This window comes from Amblyomma maculatum, chromosome 4 (assembly GCF_055883805.1).
Source record: "Amblyomma maculatum isolate TAMU_Amacu chromosome 4, ASM5588380v1, whole genome shotgun sequence".
NCBI classification, from domain to species: domain Eukaryota; kingdom Metazoa; phylum Arthropoda; class Arachnida; order Ixodida; family Ixodidae; genus Amblyomma; species Amblyomma maculatum.
Window position 1 is genome coordinate 206111128 of NC_139347.1, and position 12230 is coordinate 206123357.

The window sequence follows — 12230 nt, forward strand, 5'->3', positions numbered from 1 at the left end:
TCAAATTTACCACCTCGCACGTTGGCTTTAGATGATCACACGTAACAATAGTTTCGATGTCTTATCGAGTCACAATGTAGTATATGGATTCGACTCTGTTGAATGCTTTCAGGGAAGACTGGCGGTTATTTTTGAACGCACACGAATTCGCGAAACTGGGGGCAAAGAAGGCAACCCTTGTGCAAGAAAGCTGAGAGCTTTTTGAACATATGTTTAGAGTTACTGAGCAAAAAAGCGGCCCCCAAAATGGCACGAGGCACAAATGAGTCAAGCTGATTTAATGCATAAAGGCTAATTTTCGTTCCGGCCTATACTTTTTCCTTTATTTCTATGACCAATGCGGTGGCATTGTGGTCGAAAATACGACCATCATTAATCCCCAGTATTATTTAGGCCTTGTCAAAAATTAGCAGAGACAAATCTATCAGAATATATGCAATCTGCTGCACCGATGTCAGGGGCAGTTCCGAGCTGCCTAACGAGGCGAAGTACAGAGACTTATTGGTTGGTAGGACCATGGTCGCCCCCCAGAGGGGGGCCAAAGGCGCGCCGTTCAAGTGGGGGCAACTACACGTGACGTAGTTGCAAGATGCAATGCGAGAAAGACCGGACATAGTGATGCCGTCTTTCCCGAGTCCCGTTGGCACCTTCAGACAGCTCGGGAAAGACAGTTTGGGACCACGTGCATAGTCTAAGATTCGACGAAAATTCTTCTGGTGAGACATTTGTTAGAGAGAAGAGTCATGGACCGAGGCAATAGAAATATGATGTTTCGGAACCTGTCCGCCAATCGTAAGGTTTCGTCCTCAATTGCTGGTATTCCGTATGCAAATGGCCTAAGTGAAGCTCTGGCATGTATTTTTGCGGAATATGACCTGCGCATCGGGCCTTCCAGCAAGCTTCGAAAGGTGCTCGTGAATGTCAAATATCCTGATATTCATTTTCTCGGGGTCGTTTATCGTATCCCTTGCGCTGATTGTAACACAACGGCGAGACAGAAATTTTTCGAGAATAAGAAGTATCAGAGAGCATCAACCGATGTCCAAAACAACAAAAAAGTGGCTTCGAACGCTATCGCTGAGCTCCAGCATATCACTGAAAACTAAGCAATTTGACCCAAACAAAGCAACTTGATGACACACCTTTTGCTCGAATCCTCATTCTTCCAGACGACGCCTTGTACTATATGAACAAAAAAGAAAGGACGATGCTTCTGTCTGCATGCGATCACTACGTCATAAGTTTCGCCCTTCATTTTTCTATTGACTTGGTCAGTGGCTGTCTACTGTTCTTTCTGCCGCGTACTATGGCCGCCATGACTCCTTACCGGAATCTTCTCTAATTATCCTACTGCCTACTTCTACAGCGCACTCAGTAATGACATCTTTGAAATTATTACTTATTGCTTCTGGGGTAATGCCGCCATCCTCGGTTACAGCTGAATAACTATTCTGTAGCGAGATCCTGAACTCTTCTGCCCTCCCCCGCACGGCTAAATCATTGATGGTCTCCTTTCTTACTAATCTGTCGCGTTCCTTCTTCATATTTAGACTAATTCGGGACCGCACCATCCTGTGGTCACTGCATGGCATTTTCCCGATTACCTCACATCTTGCATAATGGCGGGGGTTGAACACAGTATAAAGTCAATTTCATTTTTAGTCTCCCCGTTGGAATTTTTTCATGTCCATTTTCGGTTCTTTCGTTTGGTGAAGTAGTTATTCATGATTCTTAAGTTATTGCGCTCTGCAAACTCTAGTAACTCCCCCTGCTAGTCCTAGAACCAATGCCATGTAGTCACCTACTGCCTGGTCTCCTGACTGCTTTTTCCCTACCTCGGCATTGAATTCGCCCATTAGTACAGTATACTGCGTCTTTAGTATTCTCATTGCCAATTATGCATCTTCGTAGAAGCTTTCAACTGCCTTGTCATCATACCTACATGTAGCTGCATAAGCCTGTACAACTTCCAGTTTATACCGCTTATTAAGCCTAATTACAATGCCTCTCACTTTCTCATTAATACTATAGAATTCATCTATATTACCCGCTATATACTTATAATGACAAGAACACCTACTCCTAGTTATTGCCTCTCCGGTAAACCTTGATAACACAGCACATGCCCATCCTCCATTCGGCCTCCTAACCTCGCTAAGCCTTATGACATCCCATTTCATACCCTATAGCTCCTCTAGCAGCACTCCTAAACTAGCTTCACTAGCTAGGGTTCTGGCGTTAAGCGTTGCCAAGGTCTGTTACCAATAGCGGCCTGTCCAGCGGAGCCACGAATTATTAGCACCCCCTGCTGCGTCACAGGTCTGACCGCCGCCGTGGTCAGTTGTTCCGCAGCTGCAGGTGACATATGGCCGGGGTTTTACAGGACTAATCATGACAGGTTGCGGCCAATTACTGTACCAGGGTGGCCAACTCCTGTTCTGGTGAGGGAGTGCATGGCCGGAGGTTTTTGGGGTGCGACCGACATCAGGTCGCACCCCAAACCTGTTTATGCAATTCCATCAACACGCGGATTTTTTTTTTCTTTTTCCGGTGGAGAATTGCGCTGCACCGGAATTCGCGCCCAGGTCCTCCTGCATGTGAGGTGGATGTTCTACCGCTACGCCACCGCTACACTCCAACAGACCAGATAGAATTGGCAGAGATATGAAAGCTAATCAATAAGCGCAAAGTGGCCGATATAAGGAAGTATAACATAGAGAATATTGAGCATGCTGTAAAGAACGGGGGAAGCCTTAAAGCGGTCAAGAAGAAATTGGGCATAGGCGAAAATCAGATGTATGCGCTAAGGGACAGGGCAGGCAACGTCATTACGAATATGGACAAGATAGCCAAAGTAGCCGAGGTGTTCTATTCTGATCTCTGCAGTAGGCAAACTAGTCAGGCCCGTACTGATATTGGCGGTAGAGAAAAACCGTCAGGCGTTCCACTAGTGACGAAGGAATAGGTTAAGAAAGCAATAGAAACTATGAAAAGGGGGAAAACAGCTGGAGAGGATTAGATAACTACAGATTTGTTGAAGGATGGGGGGGGGGGGGGGGGGGGGAGGGGGGGATATCGTGTCAGAAAAACTGGCCACCTTGTATACGCAGTGCCTGGTGTCATCAACGATACCAGAACCACGGAAGAATGCAAATATTATCCTAATTCATAAGAATGGGGACTCTGAGGACCTTAAAAATTACAGACCAATCAGCTTACTGTCTGTTACGTATAAGGTATTTACTAAGGTAATCGATAATAGAATCAGGATAAGACTGCAATCAAGCAAAGGATCAAGCAGGTTTTCGGAAACGATACTCTACAATCGGTCATATCCATACTATCAACCAGGTGATAGAAAAATGCTAGGAAAATAACCAGCCCTTATACATACCCTTATACATACCTTTCATTGATTACGAAAAAGCATTTGACTCAGTAGAAACCTCGGCGGTCATGCAGGCATTGCGAAATCATGGGGTAGACGAGCAGTACGTGAAAGTGCTGGAAGATATATATAGCAGCTGCACAGAAACCATAGTTCTGCATAAAGAAAGTAACAAAATTCCCATAAAGAAAGGTGTTAGGCAAGGAGACACGAATTCCCAAGTACTATTCAGAGCTTGCTTAGAGGAAGTATTCAGATACTTGGCATGGGAGCAGTTAGGGATAAGGGTAGATGAAGAATACCTCATTAATCTGCGATTTGCTGATGACATTGCCTTGCTAAGTAACTTGGGGGATGAATTGCAAGTAATGATTGATGACCGAGACAGGAAAAGTAGAAAGGTGGGCTTGAAAATCAATATGCAGAAGACTAAGGTAATCTTCAATACCCTAGGGAAGGAACAGCAGTTTACGTTAGGTAGCGAAGCACTGGAAGTAGTAGGCGAATATGTCTACTTAGGACAGGTAGCAACCGCAGATCCGGACCATAAAAGGGAAATTACAAGGAGAATAAGACTGGGATGGAGCGCATTTAGCAAGCACTCCAGAATAATGATAGCAGCTTGGTATCGCTCAAGAGTAAAGTTACTCACCTATGGGGCTGAAACGTGGAGGCTAACCACGAGGGTTCTACTAAAGTTGAGGACAACTCAGAGGGCTTTTGAACGAAACATGGTAAGGGTAACATTAACAGATAGGAAGCGTGCAGAGTGGGTCAGAGAAATAACTCAAGTTACCGACATTCTAGCTGAAATCAAGAAGAAGAAATAGGCATGGGCAGGACATGTAGTGCGAAGAGAGGATAACCGATGGTTGCTTAGGGTGACCAACTGGATTCAAGGGAAGGAAAGACTAGCAGGGGACGGCAGAAAGTTAGGTGGGCGGATGAGGTTAAGAAGTTCGCAAGGATCAAGTGGATGCAGCTAGCACAGAACCGGGTTAATTGGCGATATATGGGAGGGGCCTTCACCCTGCAGTGGGTATAGTCGGGCTGATGATGATGATGATGATGATGATGATGATGATGATGATGATGATGATACGCATATATGACACCACCTTAGCGCTGAAATGCAAGATTTTAGTCCTGTCAAGCTGGTCCAAGAAATGTTTTAGTTCTGCAGTCTCCCATATAATTTTTTGGAAATGATTTCAAATGACAAAATAAATATGTTTAAACTTGAAACTTTGTACAGCTGTATGCTGTAAATAAAGCTGTCCAATTCCGACAATATAAAGTACGAGTGCTATTCCGATTTGTCACGGCGAATGCTTAGAGTTCCATTATCATAATTTCCAACTAAAATTTCAGATGTGCAACCCCTCAGCTTATAGTACTCAATCTTTGCGTTCACTACAACGATGATTACCAGTGCAGAAAGCAACACCATGATAGTGTTCTTTTCTTCTTTCGTGTGTATAAGACAATGAACACGATCTCGATGACTACTACAGCCAGAAAGTCCAATGCGCTAGGGCATTGTGTTACATCTACGGAATCGGTGTAACGTTGGAGGCTGAATTTTCTGCCTAAGCGTCTCGATCGTGAGAGCCGCATCACCGCCGGCGAACCTTTCCTGGCGCCACCTCGCCTTTTGCCGCGCACCTCGATCGCGGCGAGCCGATGGAAACAGAGCGCACGGAGATAAACATAGTCCGGAGGCGAACTGGGCAGCATCGACCGGCGCTGACGGATGCCGCCGCAGACCGGAGATGAGCCCCGCTTCCTGCTCCTTCGCATTGTGAACTAATACGAGCCGCACGCAATGACGCGCGATGCGCAGAAAGGTGGCGCTGGTGTACACGTTGTGAGCATCCAAACATTGATTTACTGCGCAAGTATATGAGCCTCGAGCATGCAGTTTGTTTATTTCTGAATAGCTTTCATCCGGTCGGATATTATCCAGAAGGTGCTGTCAACTGCAGCGTGCACACAAAACCCGCTCTTGCGTTCCGCGCTTCTATGCAGGTGAAATGCATAAAGGCCCGTTCACACTTGCGACTAGCAGCGGTCGCGCGACCGTTTTGGTCGAAAAGCGACAGTCGCAAATGGTCGCATCGGTCGAAAAGCGACTGCCGCGGGCCGATCGGGCACTGCTCGAATTTCTAGTCGCGCGACTACTAGTCGCAAACCATTTCACCAATAAGCGAGGTCCCGGAGTACTAAATCGAGCACCTTCTCAATGCAATTAAACACCCCTACCTTTTCAACAAACGGCACCCGGAATTCAAAGGCAGGGAGAAGGAATATATGGTCTGGGAGGAGATTGGAAAGATATTCAGACTATCCGGTTAGTACCATGGACTTTTAAGAGATTGGTTTTTTACGCAGGTGCAACATTTTATATTGACACCGTCTATTCGTCGTCGGCGTTCTCCTGGAAACACGAGAGCGCGGCATGCGCACCGGCTCGCCTGAAAAAGCTGAAGTGTCTGGCAAGCGGCTGCTACCGACGTTCGCTGTCATCGCCCAGCAGCTCTCCTACTCCCAACTCGTTCAGAACGAGAACAGAACGAGAAGGCGACTGTCGCAAGTGTGAACATCGGTAGTGGCGAGCTCCTCTCCTCTGGTCGCAAGTGATATACCTTAAGTCGCTTGTTGCTATATGAGTGCGTGTTGAAGATACTCAGGTGGTATCTACTGCAATGTATTAAGGCAAAAGCCTTCAATGGCTCATGCTGGGGTGGACAAAATGTGCCCCGCTTTTGCTGAGGCGGGATGACTTTATAGACGTCTCTACCAATCACAGAGCAACACCACAGTATGCGCGAATGCGTGCTTTATATGCCCATATGCCAATCAATGATAAATTACTACTTAAATAATTAAATAATTACTAATTTACAATTGATTAAGTAATTCAATGATAGCTATTTGACTGCCTGCCTAATAACTAATTAATTAATTACTATTTAGTACCAGTTGCGTAACAGAATGCGGAACTCAGGCTTTCGCCTTTCACTACTTTAGTCGCTAAAGTCTTTCATAATTTTTTCATATATTTTGGTGCCTCTGTTTTCATATATTTTGGCGGCGAGGAGGCGGAGCGGCGAGAGATGATTAATAATAATAATAATAATAATAATAATCAATCAATCAATCTTTATTTAATGTGCGCAGGAACAACCATGTGGTCTTTGTGCTGCAGCACAAAAAAAAATGAAAAAGCACAAACATGTTTACACACACAGAGAGAACACAAAAAAAAGAAATAAATAATACATGAAATGAAACTGAGACGAAAAGTATCACGGAAATTAAGCAAACAATGAGTATCATCACTTATATACACAGTGAGAAAATTTTTTATAATAATAATAATAATAATAATAATAATAATAATAATAATAATAATAATAATAATAATAATAATAATAATAATAATAATAATAATAATAATAATAATTGGTTCACAGAAAAAGGCAGTCGCAGTATCTGTCACATTTGTTCCGTGGGCATCACAACCGCACCGTAAGGGGAGGAAGGTAAGTGGGAGTGAAATCGGAAAGGGAGAAAGAGGAGCCGGAGTGAAGGGTGCGGCGTAATTTCGAAAATCTGTGGATCTTTAAAGTGCTCTGATATCGCGCAGCACACGGATGCCTCTCCGTCTCGCCTTCATATAAACGCAGCCACCGGGGGTCGGGATCGAACGCGGGTACTCCGGCACAGTAGTCGGGTATCTCAACCACTGCACCACCGAAGCGAGGCGGCTAAAGATGCACCTAGTCAGAAAACGGGGCGTGTCTCAGTTGCGGGCACCGTGGCCGTCTCTTTCTCTACTTCAAGTTCACGCGGAGAGGGAGATAGAGTGAGCAGCCTCGGACAAACATCGGCGAAATCTATGATTGTTGCTTGTAGCGCTATGCACTGAAAGAGTGAAAAGGAGAACCGACTGCCTCGCTTCCAATAGAGAGAAGGCTGCTGCAATAACCGTGGGCAAAACATGGCATCGATGGCAGTTGCAGGGGGGGAAGCGCTGCTCCATTTGCTCCATCCTGCTCCAAACCGCTTTCCCTTCTCCATGCTGCTCCAAAATGAAATATTGCTCCAAAACTGCTCCAAATTTTAATGTTTTTCCGTCATATTAAGCAGAACCTGTTTTTACCGCTCATCAGACCTAGGAAACTTTCCTGTCTGCAATGAACTACCTGAGTTGTTCTAATGATTCTACTATGAAAACAAGCACATACTTCACCATCGAGCCTCTTTGTTAAGAACAAATGTGCCGAACCTACAGGAGGCAAAAGCACACTCGAAGCATTATAGGGCGATACCACGAAGGTGCAAAATACTATAAATTTTCTCAAGAGTGTTGAAAAGCCCTACATGGCACATCTTTAACGTGTTAACTGAAGATAACCTCAGCGTAGCTAAAGCAAAAGCATGGGGAGCCACTGGCAGACGCTTACGAAGTAGAGAATTTGAAGAGGAGAAAAGGCTACCCATGAGTGCTGTTTATCCTCCTTGCAGGCAGCGGTGACCAGTGCTAAGAAATTTATCGACAGAACACAGAATCGAAAAGGATGTGCACAAGATAGCATAAATGTACTTCTCATTGATGTGAACTCCAAACTAGTGATAGTGCTTTAGTGCACCAATGTACTTTGCTAAACTCCCTGTTTGGATCTATCAAGTGGCGAAAAGCTTTTAATCAGACTTGATACTCAGACGTGAAGAGTAGAAAAAAGCATTCCATTTGATAGCGTTTTTCCAAATTGTTGTTCAGGTAAGCTATGATATTTTAATTATCTGTCTTGCCTTATCAGAGATGCATGCACTGTCAAGCTGAGCATTGAAGATTGAAAAAAAAAAAAAAAAAGAAGAAATCAGAATGGTTTTTTGTATGTGAGGAATAGAAAATTGCAATTTTAAGCGTTAAATCCTAAAAACATGCTCAAAAACATAATTAGCATGCTCCAAAACTCTTGTTGTACTGCTCTGATTATGCTTCAAAACGGCATTATTACTGCTCCCTGAGCTGCTTCAACATGTTCAAGCCACCACCCCTGCAGTTCGAAAATGTGAAATTGGGGTGGTGGTTTACGACATAAGAGGAAAATTGATGGGTACAGTACATCTTATCTAAACGAATTCGACAAAAAAAAGATAAATGATTTGTCAGATATGTATAACAATTTTCATTGGTGCGAATATACAGTTGGTCAACACAAATTGGTCGCCTGGCATTTGTTTTTGTAATGTTATTGATAAATTTTTCGCTTTCATAACAACGTATCAACCTATCTAAATCATCTGTTTTCCCTTCCATGAAGCTCGTGTTGTACTTTGTTGTACCTTTTTTGATTGTATCTTTGCTCACCCCAACTTGGAGTCAAACGACTCCGCAGTATTACTAAATAAATAAATAAAATAAACTCATATGCCGAATGGCTGTCGTATCGGGTGATATGTGGGAACATTTAGCCTTCAATAAAGTTAAACATACAATTTGCATTGCATGTTCGCGTGCTCTTTGATCGTTTCAACGTTCTTGTAATTTCTGTCAATAATCTTTCTTCGCTGAACTCTTTAAAGGGCACATTCGAACTTTATCCGTTATCAGCCTCCTCAGTGCACTGGTACATGATACGGGCACTTTAGACGACACGCTAGGCGATCATTAGACGTTTCACACAAAGCATCGTTCCTCCCTTCTCTACACCGCAGTACGGATTCGTGAACCACGCCTTGGAGCTGCTGGTCCTGAGAAAGTTTGGCGCCGAAACATGGGAACAGATCAAGTGAGTACAGCGTGCATGAGCCGAACGAAGAAAGGTCCGTTAGCGCCGTACTTTCACGGCGGGACCGCCCAGTTACCTGCCAGACCGACTTCGATGCGAGACCCCCTTAATGATGCAACCTTCACGACACTGCCTGACCTTGAACCCCAAAGTGAACGCATGAAACCCCGGTAGTGTCTGTGTTTCTCGCATGTGTTTCGGTTTCTTGCATGTCTTTGTGCTTGCCCTCGAGTTTAGAACATTCATCATGAAGCCACTTTAGCGCGCGTTAAACAAAATACAAACCAGAACTCATGAATGCATCAATAAGTTGTCCCTCGCCTGGTGAAGCTGCGCGCAGAGAAAGAGGATATCTCATTGTTGTATTCGCCGACCCATATAGAAGCCACACGCGAGCCGAAGTTGGGCGCGCATTGCGAACTCCCGTGTAAATATATTGCGCCAAACAATGGACACACCGAGCGCGTGACGCAATACGTATATTTATTTTCTTGCTTTCTCGTTTACCGTGGCTTCGCATAGGCGACTCCGATCGCGCCTTTTTGTTCGCCGTTCAAGATCACCAACACGTGGTGGAATCGTTCTGAGTCCAAACAACATCTAACCTCTTGAGACGGTAACAAAACGAAAACACATTCATACACTCCCATTGTCATAAACACAATGGGGGCTCAGAAGTCACTCCACTTAGATCAAGGGCTGTGCGCGAAGCCGTGGCTTTTAGCGAACGTATTTTTCCGCGTAATACTTGGCCACGTGCTCTTATTCCTCGACATTACTTTGCAACGCGCTTAGCTACTCGGCACTTTTGCTCGATCTTTAACTTTTTTCGCTGCTGACTAAACTTCCTGAATGGTATCCGACGCTAGCAGGGTTAATAGGAAGTGTGCGTTGTAAGCTCTAGAAAAAGAGAAAGTGCCGTGTGTCTTTTGCCGAATCATTCACAAGACACGCAGCGCTGTTCTTTAATTACCACTGACTCAATGGTGCGCACTCAGATTCTGCATAAATTAAGAGCACGTAAAGACGCAAGGTGAAGGTTCTTGGTACAAACAAGGGCTGGAAGTGAAACCCATGAAGTCCAGCGCTTGGCCGTATAAGCTATCTAGCTTTTTTGTGTGTGTGTCTGCGTCCTTTTGCACCTTATATGCTCTGTCGGATGCGAGTAGGTTTTTAAATATTGGTTAATCAGAGCGGCGTGTGTCTGGTTATAAACGTATGCGATGGAAAATGCTGTACTGTTCGCACTGCCTACTCAAAGACAGTATACATAGACGCGCTTGCATCAGGTAAAAATAGCAGTTGGCGTAAACCAGGCGTGAATTTATTGTAGACAATATGAACGCGAATTTGGCGGAACCCGATTATTCAGACAGTTAAGAAATCTACGAGAGCTGATTCCCAGCCTTTAGATTACAAATAAGCTCGCCCAGGGGAACGTATATACAGATTTTGTCGACCTGCGCGAATAAAACAATCAAATAGGCACTGTGGCATCTGCGTCAGTGGTTGTGTAGTTGCACAAGTTCAGTGTCGACTCCTACCAGCGTTGACCTCTTTCCCAAGCCATTCAGGTATCTCCGGTGGTTACTTCGTAAGCAAGCCTACGCTGTGAAAATTGTGTACACAACAGACTTGCAGCCAAACCCAGCAACCAAACGTGACCGTAACAAAGGCTCGTACACCTTCGCCAGACAAGGCGTCGCGCATCGCTACCTTTTCAGTGCGCAGCATAATCGCCACGCAATGAACAAATGAGCGAAGACGAGGCAAGAAACACAGAAAAAGTGAATGATACTCTCCTCGCTGTTCTTTCGTCGCTGCTGTCGCGATTAATGAGTCACACCACGCAGGCGCGCGCGTGCGTCCAAACTGGAGCGGCCGACTGCGCGAGAACAGCGACGCAGTGTAATTACTCTCCTTGCGTGCGTGCGATGTGTAAGACCCTGCGCGGAGACCGTGGAGAGAGAGAGGAATAGAGAGCAGCCGTACGTCCCCGCTGGCGCATACACTATATGGAAGAGGAAAGTATTCGCTTGCGTATGGAAGGCGAAGGGAGGGATGAGGGTTTCATGGCGAATTGGCGCTCCCTGTTTATGCTTGCTCACACACCGACAAAGAAACGATAAAGCGAGAAATACGTTATAACGAGAAGCGCACCGGGCGCGGTCGTTGCTCGACACTGCGACAACCTACGGCACGCGCCCATCGTGGATGAAGCCAATTCGCGAATTATCTAAGAGCTTGGCCTGCCTTCCTCCTTCTTGCGTGGACTGTAGAAGCAGAGGGACTGCGTGTGTTCGGGCAGGAGAGGAGGAAATACGTACTCAAATGTGCATCCGCGCATTGCATGTGCGCTTTTCGTTGACGGTATTTACTTTTGTGTCTCTTTAGGCGCAGTAGAGTTCCCCGTGCTGCTTTCGGCCGGCTCTTTTCGTCTTGTTGATCACGATGCTGCGATAAGCCCTGGAGCGCAGCGTGCGGCCGACTCCGTATACTTTAGACCGTTTATCACAGCCGGCTTAAATGCGGTGTAGCTGCTCTTGTCTGGCTGAGCTTTCGCCGCGCACATGTTCTGCGCACATGTAGGACCGCAGTGCTTTAGGCGATAAAACTAAGGAAGCCAAGTGCTGAAAGTTATTGCAGAAAACGCAAAAGGACAACGGCACAGTCAGCCTTTGGCCTTGGGTGGTCGGTTACCGGAGAAGTTATTTAAAACTAAACAAGCTCTGTGTATATAATGACGGAGCTGAAGGGAAGGTTGGGGGGGGGGGGGGTGACTTTACATTGCCTTACCTCACGCTCCATGTTGCCCTCAATTATGTCTTGTTTTCTAGCGTACGAAGGTGCGTTTAGTAAAACAGCCAAGGTACTGCCTCCACTTCAGCCCTTTCTTTTTTTTTTATTAATGGGACCTAAATGCTTCATATACTACTTTTACGTGGCTTGTCATAGCTTCTCAAAGGAAACAAGCGTTGGCCTGGCTTGCGAAAGATTATAGGCCACAACAAAGCACGTCTAAGTGACTAGTCATATCGCTA

General features: G+C 45.3%; 1 protein-coding gene across 1 annotated transcript in view; it reads left to right on the forward strand.

The window, feature by feature from the left end:
• Positions 1–9120: 9120 nt before the first annotated feature.
• Positions 9121–12230, forward strand: part of Gycbeta100B (guanylate cyclase soluble subunit beta-1-like) — a 48192-nt gene continuing 45082 nt past the window's right edge. The window contains exon 1 of the mRNA XM_084600154.1: positions 9121–9189. The gene's annotated coding sequence lies outside the window, so the exon portion shown is untranslated. The remainder of the gene's footprint in view (positions 9190–12230) is intronic.